The sequence below is a fragment of the Chiroxiphia lanceolata genome, chromosome 4 (assembly GCF_009829145.1).
Source record: "Chiroxiphia lanceolata isolate bChiLan1 chromosome 4, bChiLan1.pri, whole genome shotgun sequence".
NCBI classification, from domain to species: domain Eukaryota; kingdom Metazoa; phylum Chordata; class Aves; order Passeriformes; family Pipridae; genus Chiroxiphia; species Chiroxiphia lanceolata.
In genome coordinates, this window is record NC_045640.1 from 72,096,766 (window position 1) to 72,116,843 (window position 20,078).

A 20,078-nucleotide genomic window follows, 5' to 3' on the forward strand; every position below is an offset into this window, starting at 1 on the left:
AAGAACACCACTTTAGGACTGCAGGGTGTCCATAAACAGAAACCTCAAAGGAACAGGAGATGAAAGGAAGTACTCGAGTTTCCAACCTCATGCTACAAAATGTCTTGTTGCAGCAAAGAGAAACCCAAACATGCAGCCATAGAATGCATGACCATGGCTACTCCTGCTCTTGGGAAGAGCAGAGTCCCAAGCATCCAAACTCAAGGCTATGTGGGAGGTCCCAGGAATGAAATTACCCTGTAGGAGCCTGAGGCCCTACAGGTACTACAGCTGATTAACTTCCTACAACTGCAGGCTCAGTGACCCCTGAAGAGCATAAAAGCAGTGAGAGGGAGTGTGCTCCAGCCTTGCAGCTTCTTTGGCTTCTTTGTGTGTGGTACTTGCACAGCCAGGTGATGTTACATCAGTTCCAGACAGAACAGTCAGGCAGAGACTGCCGGACTCCCACGCTTCCTTCCCCCTTTCTCACTGAAAGGGTCCTTTTGGCCTTTGAACCAGCAAATAGGGGTTTAGCTCTCAATAAACTCCTGTGCAACCCCTTTCCCTCTCCAAGCAATCAGGAAGCAGTGAAGGTTTAAAGACATTTATCTTTTGCAAATTTCAGAACATCCCCCAGAAAGCAGGACTAGATTTCACTGAACCTTCCCCCCTTCACCCCCCCCTCCTAGTTTTGTGCCAGATGGTGCCTTACCAAGGCACTGCTGCTCTGGCAGTGAGGTGTGATGGGTGCAGCTGATCAGACTCTTGTCCCATGGGCAAAACTATACGTGCAAGTTAGTGATAGACTGGGAGCTAGAGCTGCACTCTGTTTATGCTACAGAAGTACAACAGGATGAAAAAGAACTCTCTGCACTCTCACTGCCCTCCAGCCAAGTTCAGAAGAAGCCATGAGTCATGAACTGTTGTGCTGTTCTTGCATAACATCATTAGATACTGTTCTTTTGTACATGCTTGGTGTTTTTTGGGACTATTTCATTTGTTGATGTAAAAACAACTGAGAAAACAAACATTTTCCCCCTGAAATCCCACTCAAGACAGACAATGAAACACCAGTGTAGAGATCAGCGTTACCCCATCTGCCCCGGTTCACGATCATCAGTCCCCTCTGCCACAGCCAAAATAGTTATTTATAGGAACGTAGACAGCTTGAGCTAAAGGCATTACTCAACAAGTGAGATCAGGAATGAGCAAAAAATACTACATGTTCCCCAGGAAATCACAAGGAGGCAGAAATCAACTCTACAGTTCAGCAGAACTCTTTATGCTTGACTGTTTTGAGGACACTTGAAGACAACCCCTCCAGTGGCACAGAGCGGCCGAGCGCTGCTCAGCGCTCGTTTCAGTGACAGTTCCCAGAGCAAAGCTCCTGGAATTGCCAACATCCTTTCCTGGGACACCTTGAACATCTCCAGCTACAGGCCCAGTCCAAGGTGACACTGGCTGAGTAGAGCAGCAGGCAGGGCTCTGAACAGATGGACAAACCGAAGCCAGTAGAAAGAACTGGAGCAAAAAACCTTGGCTTCGCCTTTCCAGCAGGAACAACATGCACAGGGCCTGTGGAGCAATATCTCAACAAACAAAATCCCAACTTAATAAAGGAACTCAGTAACATGCTTTAAGCCTGACATTTCTGTACTGTATATAAGTAAATGTTAACTCAAAATATCTCGGTGTTGGCAACACGTTATCCTACCAGTGGCTGATTTGACATGTTCTTTGCTTTAACAACCGAAGAGGCGGTAACCACAATCCATCGAGCTTCTATCAGCTTGAATTTCTCTGCAGCACAGAGGGGCACTGGAACTCCTACTGCAACTGCTAAAATGCTCATCTCTGCTTCTCATGAGCAAGTTCAATTAATTTGGTAGACTGGCACTTGATGAAATCTAGTAGCACTCAACAATTTCACAAATCTAAGAATGAACGAGGCAGAGATCAGAGTGTTTAAGAATGAACGAGGCAGAGACCAGAGTGTTTCTGCCTTTGTCAGCCCATGGAAATGATAACATCCTTCCTAAAATTGTCTGAAGTCTAAGGTTATAGGTACAACATTTAATCTTCTTCTGCTTTGTGCGCATCTGCATTGCTGGTTTATACAGCAGTTCTGTAAATATTCCCTGTAGGCCTCAAAAAATTTTTGTTTCAAACCTGATTTATGAGCTGAGAGTCATGTTCAGTGCTTATGGTATTCATATCCCTACAAATAAAAAGCTGAGCCTGAGTGATGGATATCTTTTCTTAACAGGACTTAAAGACTATTTGTTTTCCATTTTCATTTCCCTGCACAGTCATAAATTGGTGCTGAATTGATTCAATGGCCCAGATATTACTACTTTTACAACCTGGTCATTTTTATCTCCCGATCAAAATGGCTGCAAAGCAGGAAGAATCTTTATGTCTTTTTCTATCAAGTAATTTGGAACACAGACGCTAAAATGGCCATGTCACAGGAAAGGTGTTATTATTTTTACTGCGAACAGAATTAGGCATAGCTGCAGACTCAAATCTTTATTCCTCAGCCTTTTTATTAAATTAGCTCACTTTGTCACCTGGCGTCCAATTATCCCTCAGACAGATAAACTGTGTCTTCCACACACAAGATAAAAGCTGACTGAAGGTCCTCACTTGAACAAGGTTTCCTTTTGGGTCCCTCTGGGTAAGATGAGGGTATAAACAGCCAGGCACATTCCTCTGTCCTACACAGGAGGCTTCCCATCTGTCTACAAACCAGGGCTCATTTTTATAGCTTTGGACATATCCTAGGGAACAGAAAGTACCAATGCCAATTTCTGCCCCAGGAAGTATTCTGTTTGACTTTAATTATATTTCTAGAGCTTTTTAGGACTACAGCATTTCTAATTATTAGTGCAAACTGAAAGTATCAGAAAGGGATGTCCCCTTGGCATCCCAAGTGCAGGAAAAGAGCTGAGTTAATCACACTGTTCCTCATCCCACAGAAATCTCAGGGCATGGATTAGTGCCAAAGAAAGGATAACGGACTTTATAAACCTCTCATGGGCACTGGGACAGCAAGAGTGACACTGGAAAAAGGGACCTCAGGAGATGCTTTACTGGAGATCCCACCACAGCATTTCTGCCACAGGAGAGAAACACATTCTGACTGGAGACACCAGCAAGGTCCTGCAGAAACCTGATGAAAGCCCTCTAGACTCCCTGAATCCCTCATTTCTGCACAGAAAAAAATCCTGAAACACTGGATAGTGAATACACTGCTGAGAGTATGTGTTCCTCTTGTGTGTTAATGCACAGCAGGTGAGAATGGGTAGAAACCATTTCTGTAGTTACCAAGTTATCCACCACTCACCTCCCACTGCTCCATTCCCTGGGTTAGTGCCTGCAGAGGATTCCACTTTTGTATCCATGTACTGAAAAGAGTAGCAGAACTAACCAACAAATAAACTGAGAGACTTTTGAAATAATATAGCAAATATTAATTCTTTCTAAGAATTAGTGCCAACTACAAGAAAGGCTTTTAGCTCTTTTTTTACATACAAAGTCAAGAAAAATTTTCACTCAAAACCATTAAATTTCCCTAAACCTTAAAAAATAATGGATTTAGTTAATATGCAACATTCTCTTTAGTGCTATACAAGTAATCAGGACATGGAGAAACAAGAGAGAAGGGTTTATGTCATTAATCAAGATAAAGAATTTCACCACAAAAGCACAGCTATTCCAGGGACTGATTCTGAAAACAAAGTTATGGAGAAAAATCTAAAAAAAAGCTCCATGGCAATACTAAATATTAAGGATAGCCACAACTTGTGTCAGGGAAACAACTTCAAACATCATCGCAGAAGCATGTGGAGGAATTAGGTGAGAAAAGAATCAGGTATGTCGATGTCAAAACCTGTCTTGGAAGAAGTAATTAATCACTCTTTGTCTCCAGATTTACTCCAAAAGCTCCTTGCTGAATTGCCCTGCCCTCCTGCACGTTCATCCCACTGCACAGAGGACAGGGGAGAGGCCGAAGGGGTTAATTACACACCAAATGGGGCTTCCATCTCTTGACTCTTCTCTGTGTGACAGTATAAAGGAAAACTGTTTCTCCTCATAAATTCTACACAGCTTACACTGCTTCTCTGAGTTCCTGATGGTGGAACTAAGCTGTACCCAAAACAGATGGTTTCATGCAGGTGATACTGCAGACTAGATTTCAAGACGTATGTTTTGGAAGTCTGGAGAAATACACCGTTGCATCTAACAGTTTTACAAATGCTGAATACAGGCAGTGCAGCAACCTTCATTTGAAGTCTGGTGTGCGGACTAAGTTCACTGGAAGCCCACAGAAACAGCACAAATTATTCTCTTTATGTTTGCTGAAACGTGACACTGTTTGATAGTGACAGTGCCCGGGTGCTCTGTGTGCCCGTGAGGGGATGGATATGGGAGAGGCCATGAACAGACTCAGCCTCCAGAGGCAGGTTAAAAGCCCAGTTATTTTTGTAGCCACTGCTACCCAGAGCTATCATTACAGCTTCTCTCCTCTTTGGAAACCAACCTAAATAAAATATCACAAGACAGTAATGTAACTTTCCCAGCTACTGTCTGGTTTAAACAACAAGAAGTCACAGGGAAGGCAGGTCCCTGACGGCCGTGCACAGAGGCCTCACCAGCCCTTTTGCTTGGGAATTACTTTCTCAGCACTGTTATTTTCTCATATGTCTAAAAATCAGTCTTCCAAGTTGTTGTGCATGCTCTGGCCATAACCTGACTTCACTTCAGGATACGTGAGCATTGTCCTTTCCCTTTCCCTGTGCCAAGACCCTGGAAGATAATTAGGCAAGAGAGACAGAAAAGAATTGCAGCAGACTGTGCCCAGGCCCCTGCTGTGCACAGACAGGCCCTGAGGACACCGCAGGTCCTACCTGTAGACACAGTCACACCCTATCTCACACAGGTTACCTACTCTGTGAGCCTGCTCATTGCTGGCTTGATCCTATCCCATTTAATCCACATTAATTAGATTGATTGATTTTCTAAAATCAGTGAGCAAGTGCGCATGTGGTTCTTCCGTTGGCACAGGCATGCTGTCAATGCATTCCAGAGCCCTGCTGGAATGAAAGAGCCAGTTTTTCTATGGGACCTTAATTAGACTGTTCTATAATCAAACATGGGATCACTGGAACACACAAAGGACTTTTTCCCCAAATAGATTTTTTTGCTAATTCCAGTTGTCTGTTCACCCAACTAATTACACACAGGACAGCCAATGTGTTACTATCCTGCTGCTTGAGCACTGTAAATTGTCTGGATACAGCAATAATAAATACCAGCCCAGAGTTTGGCTCACTTGGTTATTTTCTCTGAAATACTGTTTTAGACCAAGCTGCTGAAATCTCTCTCGGTGGCTCCTCTAAACTGGGTGATGTTAGAGTGCTTTAGCTCTGCAACATGTCAAGGAGATTCCTGTTACTCCAGATGTTCAGTGTCTGCCAGAGCTCCAGGCAGATATACTCCCAGGTTCTTACAGCCGCCAATGCTCTGTCACTGCTTTCAATATCATAAATACATGTATGAACTACAGAGATCCACTTAAAATAGCCCACTGCAGGCAACATATTAAATTCACAATGAGCTATTCATTATAGAGGACATTCACGGGCAAAACTGGCTCAGTTCTCCTCCTGAATTTTCAGCTACTTTTTTCAGCTCCTTTCTCAATTGTACATTTTTGACAGGTTTTTATCCCACATTTATTTAATATTTGGTTTCTTTCTGCTTGCTGGCCAAGACCTTGTACCCCAAGATATCTTGAGAAGACATGGCTCCAGACATGTTCCCCCCTCTGTGCTGCACTGGAGACCTGTTCCTGAAGGGAAAGGACCTGAGCACGTGCACTTGGGTTACAGTCTCTGACTCTGGGCTGCAAAATGTCATATACTTCTACACAAATATGTACATTTCATTAGTTCTACTTGTTTAATAATTAATCAGCCCACAACCCAGCCAGGAATGTTGGGTAATTCACTTCTGAAAGAACTAAGTTAATGCTTGAGAAATTAAATTAAAATCATAAAAATTCTATGGCGGTTCACTGTTCAGATATATGTAGCTACAAATACAAGAAAAATGAGGAGAAATCTGAAGTTCTTACTGCTTTTAACTCATCTACCTGACAGATGGGTCCTGTACTTTTATATCAACAAAGATAATTTAATTTTATAGGCAGAAAACTAGAAATACAGGTTACATTGTACCTGTAATTGAGCTGATTTATAATTAAGATTGAAAACTTTGTTGCTGCATTCCTCATGTTTTGTTGTTTTAATGATACAACCATAAAAAGCATTTTTACTTTGAAAGCACTTACATAAATATGCCATCCACTCAGAAGACCTGTTTTCCCTGAGCATTCTGACATGCCTTTGCAATTTTAATGATTAAAATAGGTCGGTCCTCTGTGCTTTTTATTGCTGATGCCATCAGAAAGGCAGAACATGAGTAGAACCCTCCTTATCGTGATCCACAGAGTAATTTACTAAATTAAGGAAGCTTTTCCATCTCAAGTAACTTAATGCAATTAAACACACCCCCCACATTTATTTTTGCAAAAAGAGAGAAAGTTTTAGAAATCAGACGTGTATTTCTTTGTTAATCAATGGGAGTTTCCAAGAATGTGGAGGAAAAAGTGGTTTGGGTCAGTAATTGAAATGAAATGAATTTTAAAATAAGGTCAATATATCAGCAAGAAGAGAGCTGAGGGACACCAGTGGGTGCATCCTCGTGCACAACAAGAGCTCTGGGAAAAGGGGCACAAGTGAAGATTTCTGGCTTTGCCTGGATTGTAGCAGGAAAGGAACACTAGGAACCCAGACAGGCCAGAGACAGAATGGCCATGTAAGCTGGAGAACGGCTAATTGGCAGGGCAATCAGTTGGGTAATTAGGAACCTGGCTGTGCAGATCCTTATTCATGTGTCATCAGATAAATCTCTGACTTAACACATGTGTAACCTGCTCTGCCTTGAAGCTGAAAGGAGTGAAATCAATTCCAAATCAGAAGGAAAGCTCCTCCACTTAAAAACTGTAAAACAGTATTTATAAACAGTAACAAAAAATACCAGGTACAAACAGTAAGAAAAAGACTCTTTTTGTCTTTGTTTATCAGTTTAGGGAGATAGACTTGAGATGGTCTGCTATTGGTTGGTAGGAAATAGTGGTATGCTACTTATCAGCTGAGTTGACAAGGAAACAATTAGCAAGTGCCATGGAAAAATAAAAACAACATAAAATTCAGTTCTGTATCTGAAAAAGTTTTTGATTTGTGACAAAGAAAACGCTGACAAATCCTTGCTGAGAACCAGCAATTTTTACCAGAGACTTGATTTTGCTGGTGCCATCAATTTTTCACACCCCTTCAACTAAAGCTAAACATGAGGGGATTCTGTTTCTGACTTGAGGAGAAGCTAATAATCAACAGATCACAGCCACATCACAGCCAAGCCAGTGCTTGTTCCTTCTGGTGGACAACATAACAAAGTGAATTGGACATGAACTTGTTATTATGCTACAAAAGACGTGGCCTCCATTCCCTGCTCCCCCTCAGCTGTCTGTGGCAGCCTAAGTTATCTGAAGCAAGGGACTGGCTGGATGTCTGAGCAACACCAGATAATGAGGTCTGGATGAACCAAGTGGCACCAAAAAGAAGAGAAGCTGCAAGAGCAGTGGACTGAGTGAACACATCCATCATCCGTATTTCCTTTCCCTACAACTCCGCATAAATTTTAGGAAAAGGCCCATGGGTTTGATACAGGGACTGAGACACTGGTGCAGGTAACACATGGCACTTGTCATTCCAAAGGGAAAGTGGGTGCAGTCATGCACTAGAAATGAATTGTACCCCAGAGTTCTCAACCATCAGCCTGAAGAGAGGAGCAACACTTGACAGGGCTGCACACAGGAAACTGCAGTTCCACAGGTGATGGAGCTTCTCCCTCCACTCTGATCTGGTGTGTTGAAAGTGTGTGTGGCCACACAAACTGTGGCTGCTTTAGACCCCCCTGCATGAAGCCATGTCAGCACTGAGAACACTGGTAAACACTCAGAAATGAACCCTGGCACAGACATGATTTACAGGTCCAAAGCCTTTTCACCAGCATTACTTTTTTTATTTATTTTAATACATCAGGATTGCTGTAGGCTTTCCCTTAAGCTTTGACTGACATTTTGGCAACCTTTCTCCACAAAATGAATCTACAGAGACCAACAAAACAGTCTGATAAACTTTTTCCTTAGCAAACATAAAACAAACCTGTACAACTTATTCTGCTCCCAGATATACTTTTTAAAAGCTTGCTGTGTCTCTTCTGGGGAAAGAAAGAGATAAAATAAAAGATACAGAAAAAAAAAAGAAAAAGAAAGTAAAAAAAAGAGAAAAATCTAATGGCCTAGATACCAGTTTTATTTTCAAAGATATCCTTTGTCAGTGAAGTAACATAAACTACTTTTTCCCACATGAATCTTTGTTGCTGGGGTTGTACATAATGCAGATAATGGAGTTTACCAAAATCAGTTCTTACCTACTTACCAAAAGTGGGAAGGTAATAGTGGAGAAGGAAAGCATGACTGATGCCAATAAAATTTGGTTTTATCCTAAAATGCAAGTCACCGGAACCATTTCCACTCAAGACCTCAGCCTATTTAATGATCATCACAATAAAGCAGGTAGAGATTTTGGTGTTTAAATAAATGATATCAGTGAGGACACTTTGACTGCCCATTGCTTGTTACTGCCTCATCCCATGCTCCAGAGGTTGTATGGCTGACAGGGAAAAGCTGTGGAAAAGCTCACAGAAAATCCCAGACTATCATCACCTCAAAATCTCTACTTCATAGAAAAGAAATAACAAGAAAAAGTATTTTCATCTGCAAGACTGGCAAAAAGAAATCCAGCCTTTCAATCCTTATGCAGTGTCTTTCTGCAGCCCTTATTTTAGAAGCTGGGTTAGTTTGTACCAGCCATGCTTCCTAAAGAGTGCAAGGAAATCATCACACTCGAGACTCTGTGGAGACAAAGGGAAATTCCCTCAAACTTTGACCCAGAGCTTATAAATTTCTCTCTCCCCAGCGCAAGCTTGAAGCAGCTTGAAATCAGATGTGCTCATTAGAGACCAGTTTCCTAAGACAAGAACACAAGGAAACCACCTCAAGAAACCTGCAAGCTGAAGTATTTCCTTGGCCTTTGGAAGAGTTTTTCCCAGGGAGGATGTTTTTTTAGAAGACGGAATTCCAAGATTTAGTCTGTGCCTTTCTAAAAGCAGCCTATCTATCAAAATCACCAAGTTAATGAAAGGAAAAATGGCTAATTATTGTTATTCCTACAACAGTAATAGCAAGACAAATTAAATCTGTTGGCTTCACTGCATTAGAAAGCCCACATATAAGGTGGCTCACCACACCTCCCAGCATTTACAGCGTTGCAGAACAAGCATGAGAAACCTTTGACTTGATTTTTGCTTTTTCTCCCAGGAAAGTACCACGCATCCCAAATGATCGGCCACGGCAACTACACTCCACAGCATGGAACAGCAACAGCATCTTTCCTTACATACAACCTGTCCATCAACAGCAGAGCCCTTGGGGACCACAGGCAGCAGCCCCTGGGTGGGGACCAGGCACTGCTGGCAGCTCTGTCTGGGAACACAGCAGGCCTGGAAGCACCTTCCATGATCTGCCCAGAGCATCCCGAGTAATCAAGTGACTAAATCTTCTCCAGTTTCAGGGGAAATGACCAAAATCGGTGCCAGCTCTAATGGATTCAAATAATTTATCCCTGAGTTTTAAAATACTTAGAAATTAAAATTAATGAGAATGTCATTGACACATTAATATCTGAGGAGTAGGAATTCTCTTTACCTCGTTCCTTTGCTCTCATATATACATGAAGTGGTAGTAGCCTACAAATGGAGAGTAGTCTGGCAAACTGCAAGGCACAGCTGTAAACTTTCCAGAGACAGCAGAAAATAACATGATGAACAGCATGGTGCAGAAAAGCAGATTTTTTAAATTTGAGATTAAAATCATTATTAATAATGTTACAGGGCTTTTGTGCAAACGAGGTTAGCAAAACCTGATGTTGTGTGAAGCCAATTTTTGCAAAAAATAACCACAAAAGAACTTAAGTACTAGAACTGCAGTGTGCAGAAAAACATTCTGTAGCAGAAACACATATTTATGCACATTACAGGCTAACTGCTCAAGTGCATCACTGTTGGAGAGTTTATTGCAAAAGTGTGTTTAAGAGGAAACAGATATTAATGGGTAACCACCTGGTACACAGAGCAGTTGTTTCACACCTGAGGACATCACAGAAAGTCAGGTGACAGACACAACACTTACTGAAAATGCGGGAGCCAAAGCACAGAAAACAAAATCTGGACAAAATTTGTCCAAAGACAAAAATTAGCAATGACACCAAGGAGTTGAAGCTCAAGAACAAAAGTAAAAGGTCTGGAATTCAGCAGTGACTTGCTTGTCACAGAAGGACAGACAGACAGACTGGTTTTCTCTATTTTATGGCCCTGTATAAATGGGAAGCTGTCACTCAGAATCAGTACAACAGTACTCAACCCATCTTTGCAAGTGCTCACCATTCATTAACATAAACCTTCTGTGATATTAATAGACTGAGATTCTTCTGGTATCAGAGGATCTTTTAATATTGGATTTACATTGTGAAAGTGGCCTTTGTGATCTATAAATCTTTCCTCTATTTGATCTCCTCCAGGGAAGTCTGTATCCCCTATGTACTTTTATTTATCAAAGCAAGGGTGAGTTGTCTACAATGGATAATTACAGAATAACATGGCCACGGGGTGTTCAGGTGTTCCTTTTAACTGAGGTAAAGGCTTCCTGTAATGTAGAGATCCCAATGTTATGGGAACAGCCTGTCCTTTCATGTGACACTTGGCTAAAGTCACAAGTATGTAGGAAATGTCTCTACTTCAGGAATGATTTCGAGAACTCAGGCACAGATAAAAGATTAGACAGCTAAAGCATGTACGTTTTTATTCTCATTTTATCTTTGAAGTTTTAATTCAACAGCAAAAAATCTGTCAAGTAGGAGTAAAAGCTTTTTACCCCTGTTTTTCCTGGCTTGACTTTTCTGTGTATCAACATTTCAGAAAAACAAAGTAAACAGGGGAGACAAAAAGAGGCTGCTCACGATTTCTTCAAAGTGTAGTTAGTACCCACAGCTCTTTGTGTGATGATTTTCCTTTGAGAATTTAGGACAGGAGGCACTGAAAGGATTTTATAAACATCAGTCCATTTAAATTCAACCCCAGGGAGATTGGGAAGCACTGTCCCCCCTCAGCAGATGGAGATCACTGAAAAAGAGGCCAAATGATTTGCCCACAGATATACAAGTTAGCAGGCTGAAAGTCTGGGGATGTTTGGAAAGCAGGACATGAAATAAACATGAAAGAGAGGGGAAAAAAAAAGAAGTGATAGACTAATTTCCAGAAAAAAATATTTTTGTCAGATTAATGGTATCTCCTGGATAAACACAGAAACCACATTAATGGAAAACTTCACCAAAACTGGATAAAATGCACATAATTTAATTTTTCTAATAAATTATGGTGCCATTGATTTTCTTTCATGTTCTAAAGTGCTTTTCCATCATCTATTATAGAATTAATTTAAGATTTATTCACTGCTAAAATATGCAGGAAGTCCTTAAAAAAAAAAAAGAAAAGAGAAAGCTTGGGAGTTCTTCAGAAAGAAGTTTATCTTTGTATCAATATTATCATTACTTTTAAACTGACAATCTGAAATTACTCCTATATATGACAAGCTGGAATTCCACTCAAACCAGACAAAATTGCAAGAGTTTTTAGTGTATTTTTATGTCCTTTTCACCTTTGAAAATACAGTGCTTTCCCCTCATCCTTTTCAGTTTTTAATGACAGTGGTCCACTTTGTTTCAGATAAGGATGTTGTGACCCAAACACAAAGCAGAAGCACTTTGACTTAAGAAGAAAGAGTCAGCCCAGGCTGCAGTGAGGGAATCTTGTTATCCCTCCCTTTATGTGGGTGCAGGAAGTTTCTCCCTCCGTTTGTTTTCCCCTTTCATTTAGATCCCGTGAAGGCAGATGGAATTTACTGCTCCCATTCTGCAATTCCTTCTGTTGGTGCAGAATATATGTCCTTACAAGAGAGGCTGTGGAGGCCCATCCCTGGAAACATTCAAGGTCAGGTTGGATGGGGCTCTGATGCAGCTGAAGATGTCCCTGCTCCTTGCAGTGGGGGGGTAGGACTAGATGACCTAAAAGGTGCCATCCAACCCAAAGCATTCTGTGATTCTGTGATAAAACGTGATGCCGAAATACTACAGACTTATGAACAAACCAAAGTGAACAAACATCCAGTTCTCTTCTAACATTTCCTGGAGTTTAAGTATCCCCGGGACCAAGACACTGAAAAGCTACTGCAGAGATGGAGGACACTCAAGGTGAGACCACAAAAAGGGCCCCCCTTCCAGGGTTAGAGCCCTCAACTATGTGAACAATGTTATGCCATAGACTTGTGTCCTGACACTATAATACAACTTCTACACATTGTTGAAGCAGAACAGCAACAGGCAAGACACCGTGGAATCTTCCAAGTCAAAATAAACACAACGTGACAGACTTTAAAATCAGCAGTTATTAAATAAAAAAAGGCAAGGATGTAGTAAATGTTTGTTGTCTTACGGTGCATCTCCTAAGGGACCTTTATTCATTTTATTTTTAAAAATAGCATCAGCAGAGATTTGTAGAAAAAGATAGGGCTGTCTACCACCTACCAGCTTCCAATTCCAAATGAGTAAAATAAATCCTCCTGCCTAAAAGCAAAGCTTAGTGTGTTTAAGTCACAGCTCTGTGAGAGATATTATCTGCATCAAAAAAAAAAGAGAGTAGGATTCCATCTTACTATGATGGCTCCTTCCAGTTACCTCAACTAGGAAAGACTAAGCTTCAGGTGGAATTCGTGGCAGTAAAAGGGAATAATTTACTTCAAGTCAGTATTTGTAAAAGCACATCTGGAGGAAGGCAGGGTCATTCCCATTGTGGGAGGAAGTTACGTGCAGTTTCACGCTCACTGTTCCATTTCAAATTCTGGAGGGCTGCTGTTTCTGCCAAAGCACACAGCACTCCACGCCAACAACTGGTAGGAAAACACAGTGTGTTGGGAGAGCAAGGCCACTGACTGTGCAACATGGGAATATAGTTCCATGAGTGGAAGAGAGTCAGCTATGGCCTAGAAATGTATCTTTTGATCATAAAGTCATCCATGTGATGCAACAAAATATCATTAAAACCATTATTTGCACCTGGAGTTTATTACTTTCAAATTTAGATTTTCATCAGTTTTGAAAAGAGAGGATTGACCTGATGCTAAATTTAGTGTTTATATTGTCTCATGGCTTCTAGAAAAGCCTCATTTTTCCTTGCATTCCCTGTAACATCTGTTCTGAACATGTAGGAGCTGGAGTAGTAAAAATTCTATCCAGCTATGTAGTGCAGCAGATGAGAAGAATCTTCATCAAGAAGATTCAGACTGCAAAGAAGAACAAAACATTTCTGGAAGCTTCTGGTCCTTTTATACCAGTCTACATTTGTGACCCCTTAGCAGGTTCTAGCTTAAGAAATGCTATACATTGGCAGGTGTTGGGGTAAAGATGGCAGGACTAATGACTGGACTCGATCTTCAAGCTAAATAGTAATGGCTGATGTGTTCCTCAGTAACTGCTAACAGTCTGGGATATTCCAGGCAGGCCAAATTACGGACTTGAAATAACATTTCTTGCTTAATGAATGGCCAAGATTTAAGTGACTGGCAGTTTAACATCTCTCATTTCCATCAGAGACTGTGAAGGGGAAGAAATAATTCTGGCTTGTAATGTGAAAGCTGCCACAGAGCTGTCAGACATTTCATTTCAGCTAATCCTCCCTAGGAAGTGCAGCGTTGTGTGAGCTCTGAATTCCTGGGAGTTTATCGATCTCGTGTTTGCCATATAAACAAGTGACAGCAGCCCTGCAGCCTCGTCACCAGAAAGAAAAATGGCACTTTCTGGGATCCAGATGCAGGTGGGTGGGCGTGTTTGTTTAAACCGGATGGATGAGCACAAGATGCCGAAGGTGCCTCGGCAGATCCAAAATGCAGCTGCTGCCGGGATGTGACCTCTTACCTCAGCCCCTCACCAACTGGGACAATCTCATGGAAGAGCTGTTTGTAAGTGCCAGTTTCTGTATAGTGAGTGCAGGTCACCTGGTGATGAAGGAGCCCACGCCATTTGTTTTAACTGCGCTCGACAACACAGTGCTAATTGAGTAGAGCTAATCCAGCACGAGGTACCTGGACACACACATGTGGAAGCAGCAGCTTCCCGAATATTTAAATGGACACTGTCAAGGCAGCCACAAATACTGTATCACATTAGCATGACTAACACAGTTTGCTAGCTGGAATTACGGAAAAGAGCCCTCATTGCAGAGTATAATGCTTTCTGTAGCCTATTAGCACTTATTTAGCATCTCCTGCCTGCCCTCATTCCTGGAAACGCTGCTCATTTATCAGCAGGTCTGTGCAGCCCAGACACTGAGCAGCCAGGCCAGCCCAGGGCTGCTGCCATACATCATGCAGCCCATTAGCCAGGCACATTTCTTTCCCGGGGTTTCCAATGAGCTGCACCAATTTGTTACCTGGCTCACCGGTGGCAGTGAAAGGTGTAGGGAGCAGCCCCTCGCCGAATATATGGAGCTCAGTTACAAGCAGCACAGCACAGTTACACAAATATGGGGGATAATTAATTGCTTGGAGAATGTGCCTTCAGACATGCGCTGTTCTCCCAGGGCAAGAGCAGAGCGTAAGCAGATGGGTAATAAAATACATACATACGTATTTTAGGTATAATTCCACACTTCCAGTTAGGATGGGATGGATTTCTTTGACTGAACTGAGTCTAAACCCTTCTACTTCCCACTGAAAACAGAGCAAAAAAACACTTGTCAGTGTGGTGTTGCTAACTCAAAGCTGCTTTGAAGAGCAGTCCATGACATAACTGTTGAAAGACCTCTCTCTCTGTGGACACAACTGCAAAACTGTTGCTTCTATTATTTCCTCAATTCTCAAGGCTGCTGCAGGAACATTTTAATAGGAACCAAGAAAACTGCTTTATTAGACACTATTTTATTTCCTTATATCACTAAAAAAAAGAGGGTTCTTTCTCTCAAATTATCTTTTTGAACTACGTTCTGCAAGATGTTTTTCATGATATTTGACTTCATTAGCTACTTTTCCAAGGCAAAAGATTTATCCTTCTACTTCTTGAACATTTTCTGGTTGGTTGTTTTCATTATGTCGCAATTTTTGTTTGTAAAGTTTGTTTCAAGTGAGCACAGTTCAATCTGGGAAGCACAGCTGGCTCACAGGGGTGACATTCTTTCTGATGGCTTCATATCCAGCTACTCTTGCTGTCTGCAAATGCCTTTTGACCTGTACTGTTTATACTATTTCCTAGTTTCATCTCCATTAGATTTTTGTTGACTTTTTCAAATATGTTCTATCATTATGCAGAGAAATTTGCCATGAATCATTTTTCCCTACTCTTGCTCGGTGAGTAGCTTCTATTTTCCCAACAACTGCAAGTTACAGTAAGAAAGAATTAAAATTATTTTTTCCCTGCTAACGGTTACATCTTAGCAGATGGATTAAGAAACATGGACACCAGAATTTACTCTCTTTCTAATGCAAACTGCTAAGAGGCATAAGACATACTTCTTGTATTCCCCTCAGAGAAGAAAAGGAACGTAATTTATAAAAGATATCCACATTTCTATAAGATTAAGCCTACACAATAAGAGAAAACTGAGATACTATGATGGAGTAGGTGCATGTCCTGTCACACCTGAAAGGTGCTGCTCTGTTTTTCACACACTGGGAATGCAGAGAAGGTTCAACACCCCTGTGCCAATCCCCTCTGTGATTTGAGCCTTAGCACTACACCTGCCCTGCAGGGGGGGAAACTCTGACAGGAAATAAATATTCTTGAATGACGGCTTTTCTCTAGGGCACAAACTTCTCTACCAGACAGGTAATGGCACAGGGTGGTGTAAGCAGAGACTGGAATTCTGTTTCAGTGAAAATGAGTTGTGTGTTATTTGATATAGACTAGAAATAAATAAAAGCAGAGAGATTTTACTGCCGCAGGCTCAATGCCCTACTCGGCAACGTTTTTACTCTTGGCAGCAGTGAAGGCCAAGGTGAGGGGTCTGAATATTACCCATGCTTGGCAGGGAGGGCTACCTGCATCACCTAATGATGTGTGCTGTGCACTTAATGAGCCATTGCTCAGTTTTGTCTGTTCTGGAGAGGAAAAAAATTGACTTCGAGGAGAGCATTTTCACGAGGGAATGAGTGGTTCTGATGCTTACTCTTGTAAATACATATATCCATATGCAATCTAAATTTTTTTCTTTTTTGATAAGCATAGTATTAATAAGACAGAGCATTATGTTCATGTATTAAACATTTTTTTATAACACATGCTGCCTTTGAAGTTACACAAAGGTGATTTGTGACATAATTAATGAACTTTGCCTTAGGTGTGTTAAAAAATGTATAAGTAGTCTAGGGTACCTGTTTCCTCATCGCAGCAGCTAAGTTGCATTTACCAGGAAGAAAAGCAGAACTGCCTTGTAATTATAATTTTAAATTATAATTCTCAGGTCACTGATTCTTAATGAAATATTCTAGAATTTGCCTTACCTGATTTACCACTTTGGTAACTCCTCTCACTGCTTAGTCCACAAGCAGAGCCCAGAACTGGCTTTGAGGAGAACGGGTTTGTTGGCTACCACCAGCCAATGCAAACCAGTGTCCCAAAGGGAAAGGAATCCACCAGGCTCAAACACCCCCAGGAACTCAGCCAGTTGTTTCCTGGGCAAATCAAAGGCTCAGCTCATTACAGTTCATGTCCATACAGCCCCTCTGAAATTCTCCTTGTATCAGATGCAGTTTGTTGTGAGAGACTATATCACTTGCCTTTTCAAATTTAATAAATACAAACCTGTTACCGGGCTCGGCACCTCAAAGACACAAAGATTTGTCCTCAGTGTGAAGTACCACTAAGACCTTAAAAATGCAATGATTTATTTTTCAAATTATGGCAGTTAAATGCATTACTGAATTGAGGCAAAAAAAGGAGATGGAAACCCTTACTGGACTATAAATTTAATTCCGTTACTTGAATTTTCTGGCTCATTAGGACATCAAAGCACCCCATCTAACTGAACACAGGGTTTCTTGGAAAACTTTCCTATATGGTTGAAGAAACCAGGGGAACCCAGAACTGCATTCAACACCTCCAAATGTACAATTTAGGTGATTTTCTGTCAATTTTAATCCTCTGAAGTACTTCAGTAAAGCAGAAATGCATATTTTGGCAGATTGTTTCCAAGAAATTCTTGCTAATTGTTTGCTATATCTACAAACACACATTTGCATTATATTTGCTAATATAAATTATTATGATAGCATGTCTTCTTTCTTTTAACAGAGAAATGAGGACTCGTTCCCAGCTTTTCTCTACCTACTTATTTAAGCAGAAGATTAACAAAATCTCATTCATACGCCAATTAGCATATATTTAGCAGAGGCAATTTTACACAGCTCACAGCTTGTGTCCAAAGATCAATCTTCACTTGTTTTGGAAAGAATGCCAACCAGCCTTAGTAATTTAAGTTGTCCTAATAATAGCCAGATTTCTTCCATTTTACTGGGCTCATAGAACATTGCTGATGGTCTTTGTTACTATAATAGTCTTTCAGAAAAAAAAAGCAATTTTTTTTTCTGGGCTCTACAGCAGCTGTTTCAGGTATTAATTGCTACCATGATCAAGTTGCCACCATGTTTTAGGAGAATTACCACCTCCTATAACAGATCCTCCAGCAGTGAATTTATGCAAAATTCATAATGAGAACCAAAAACCCAAAAAAAGAAAGAACCGTCTTGCCTCAGGTTATACATTTTACTTCACCAAGGTGCAAAATTCAGCAAAACATGGATCTAGTCCCTCAAAGAGTGATGACACATTCGTATTTGCATGAAAGACTACGCAAAGAAAACAAAGCCAGGTGACATCTCAGCCACATCTAAACCCAAATGTTAAACAGCACAACCAGGTTTTCCTCCACTTTGATTATTCACTGAAGCTTTAATCTGTTCTTATTTTCTGGTCTGCCTTACTCCATCACAAAGCAGCACATTCCCCAGAAACCTTGTTCTTCCAGTAAACAGTCTGAAGCTCCCACTATCCTGGTGGGATTCCACCTTTTGAGGATGAACACGTGAGGTTGTGTTTAGGGGGTCAGGGGCAAGGGCCCGTGTAAGGGAAGCAGTAGCACCGGCTCTGTACTTAGCTCTCTAACTACAGTCAATTTTTGAGACACTCTTTCCTTGGCAGGCAAGCAATGACTTTGGTGGGGAATCTCTGGAAAAGCAGATTTTCCCTGCAACTATACTGTGTGTGTAAATAAATCCAAATTTCACTTACATAACAATCATACTTCGTGTCACTGGCTGTGCCTTTCCTACCTTCTCTCAGTTGGCATGTTGGCAATCTTCCTTTCAGCAGAAGGATGCTGATAAAAAGAAAAGAAACAGATTTATTACATTCCTATTTCTTTGTCTTTCCACAGCTCTGTAGATAAATCAGATATTAAACATTATTTTTATAAAGTCTACAATCTCAAAGCTTCAGGCAGGTAGCGGAGATCAAGTTCTGCTATTGTCTGTCAACATCCTTTGCCTAATAATGTATCTCAAGACAGCTTAAGCTCTGTTTAAACTGGTTTTATTGCTCCCTAAATATGATTTTACTAACCTGCTTTTTAAATTACAATTGCCCACTGGCCTGCCTGCTGGTGGGGAAAAGCTGCAATCCATTATTCAGAACAGACTCCTGCAAGCATTACTATTAACAAGGGAGAAGTTAGCTAATGACTGGCAGCTTAAAGAGGAACGAAATTGTTAATATTTGAGGCCATCCTCCCTGCTTCTGCCTATCACCAGTACCAGAACCATTTAAATTAAATACTTGATGTGACTAAAACACATTTCAGATGATATAACGAGCTACAGCTATTCCTGTTGAATGCATCTATCACTTCTAAAGTCAGCCTTAAGTCCACCCTCTTGCTGAGGGCTCCATTTTGCCCTGAATTACACCTGGATAATTCCCCTGCAGTGAGTCATATGACAGAGGCATATTAGGAGAATATTTCACCCTTGTGAAATATTTTTGCAAAGGTTGTTGAAAAATTAATACAATTCCAACAATTTTTACAACTTTTTTAAGGGAATCAATTGGCAAGAAAAGCTTTTGCAAAAAGAAGTGCTGCTGGTTTGGTGAGACACTTAATGTCAGGTGAAAGGGAGTTTTGTAAAAGATTTTTCACAAATGCAAAAGATTTAGTTCAAAGGAGACAGAATCAAAAAGGACATACCAGAAATAAATATTACAACATATTTCCATATTTCCAGCAATGTCATTAAGTCTTCACAAGACACCCAATTAGCACTGTGCCCAAGTGTGCCTGCTGTCAATGTGCATTAGCTACAAAACTCAGAGAAGGCCAGAGTTGACCCAGAAATTGTCAGAACTTGTGATCTTTGTCAATGGAGCTGAGTGACAGCCTGACCCGTGTAAATAACTGCACCCTCTGCCATTAAAGAGATCACTTCAGGTCAGTTGAGGCAAAACTTTTGTATTTTCTTGTGGGAGAAAAAATCTCAACGTTTTCTCTGGTCAGCTAAAGCTTTGCTTAGTCAGTAGGATTTTTTTCCAAATTTAAGAAAGTGAAACAGTTCTAAAACAATTTTTGAAATTTGTTTTCAGATTTTTTTCAATCTAATTCAAATCCATAATCTGGTTTGTTTTTTTTTTTTTTTTCTTCACATGATTTATCATTTCTTTTGGTGAAAAACTTGTCAAACAAGAAAAAAAATTACTTTGCCATTCCTTCTAGTTTTCCTCTTGAAAAATATTCTATTTGGGATTACTTAAAAATTT

At 40.8% G+C, this 20,078-nt stretch overlaps 1 protein-coding gene across 11 annotated transcripts in view; it reads right to left on the minus strand.

Annotated features, from left to right (window-relative positions):
* LOC116785433 (bifunctional heparan sulfate N-deacetylase/N-sulfotransferase 3) overlaps positions 1–20,078 on the minus strand; it is a 214,030-nt gene that overhangs the window by 85,069 nt on the left and 108,883 nt on the right. For 10 of the 11 annotated variants that reach the window (XR_004356537.1, XR_004356536.1, XR_004356540.1 and 7 more), the window contains one exon: positions 18,561–18,648. The gene's annotated coding sequence lies outside the window, so the exon portion shown is untranslated. Of the gene's footprint in view, positions 1–14,905; positions 14,990–18,560; positions 18,649–20,078 lie in introns of those variants that run through there. The other variant, XM_032684908.1, reaches the window with a different exon arrangement.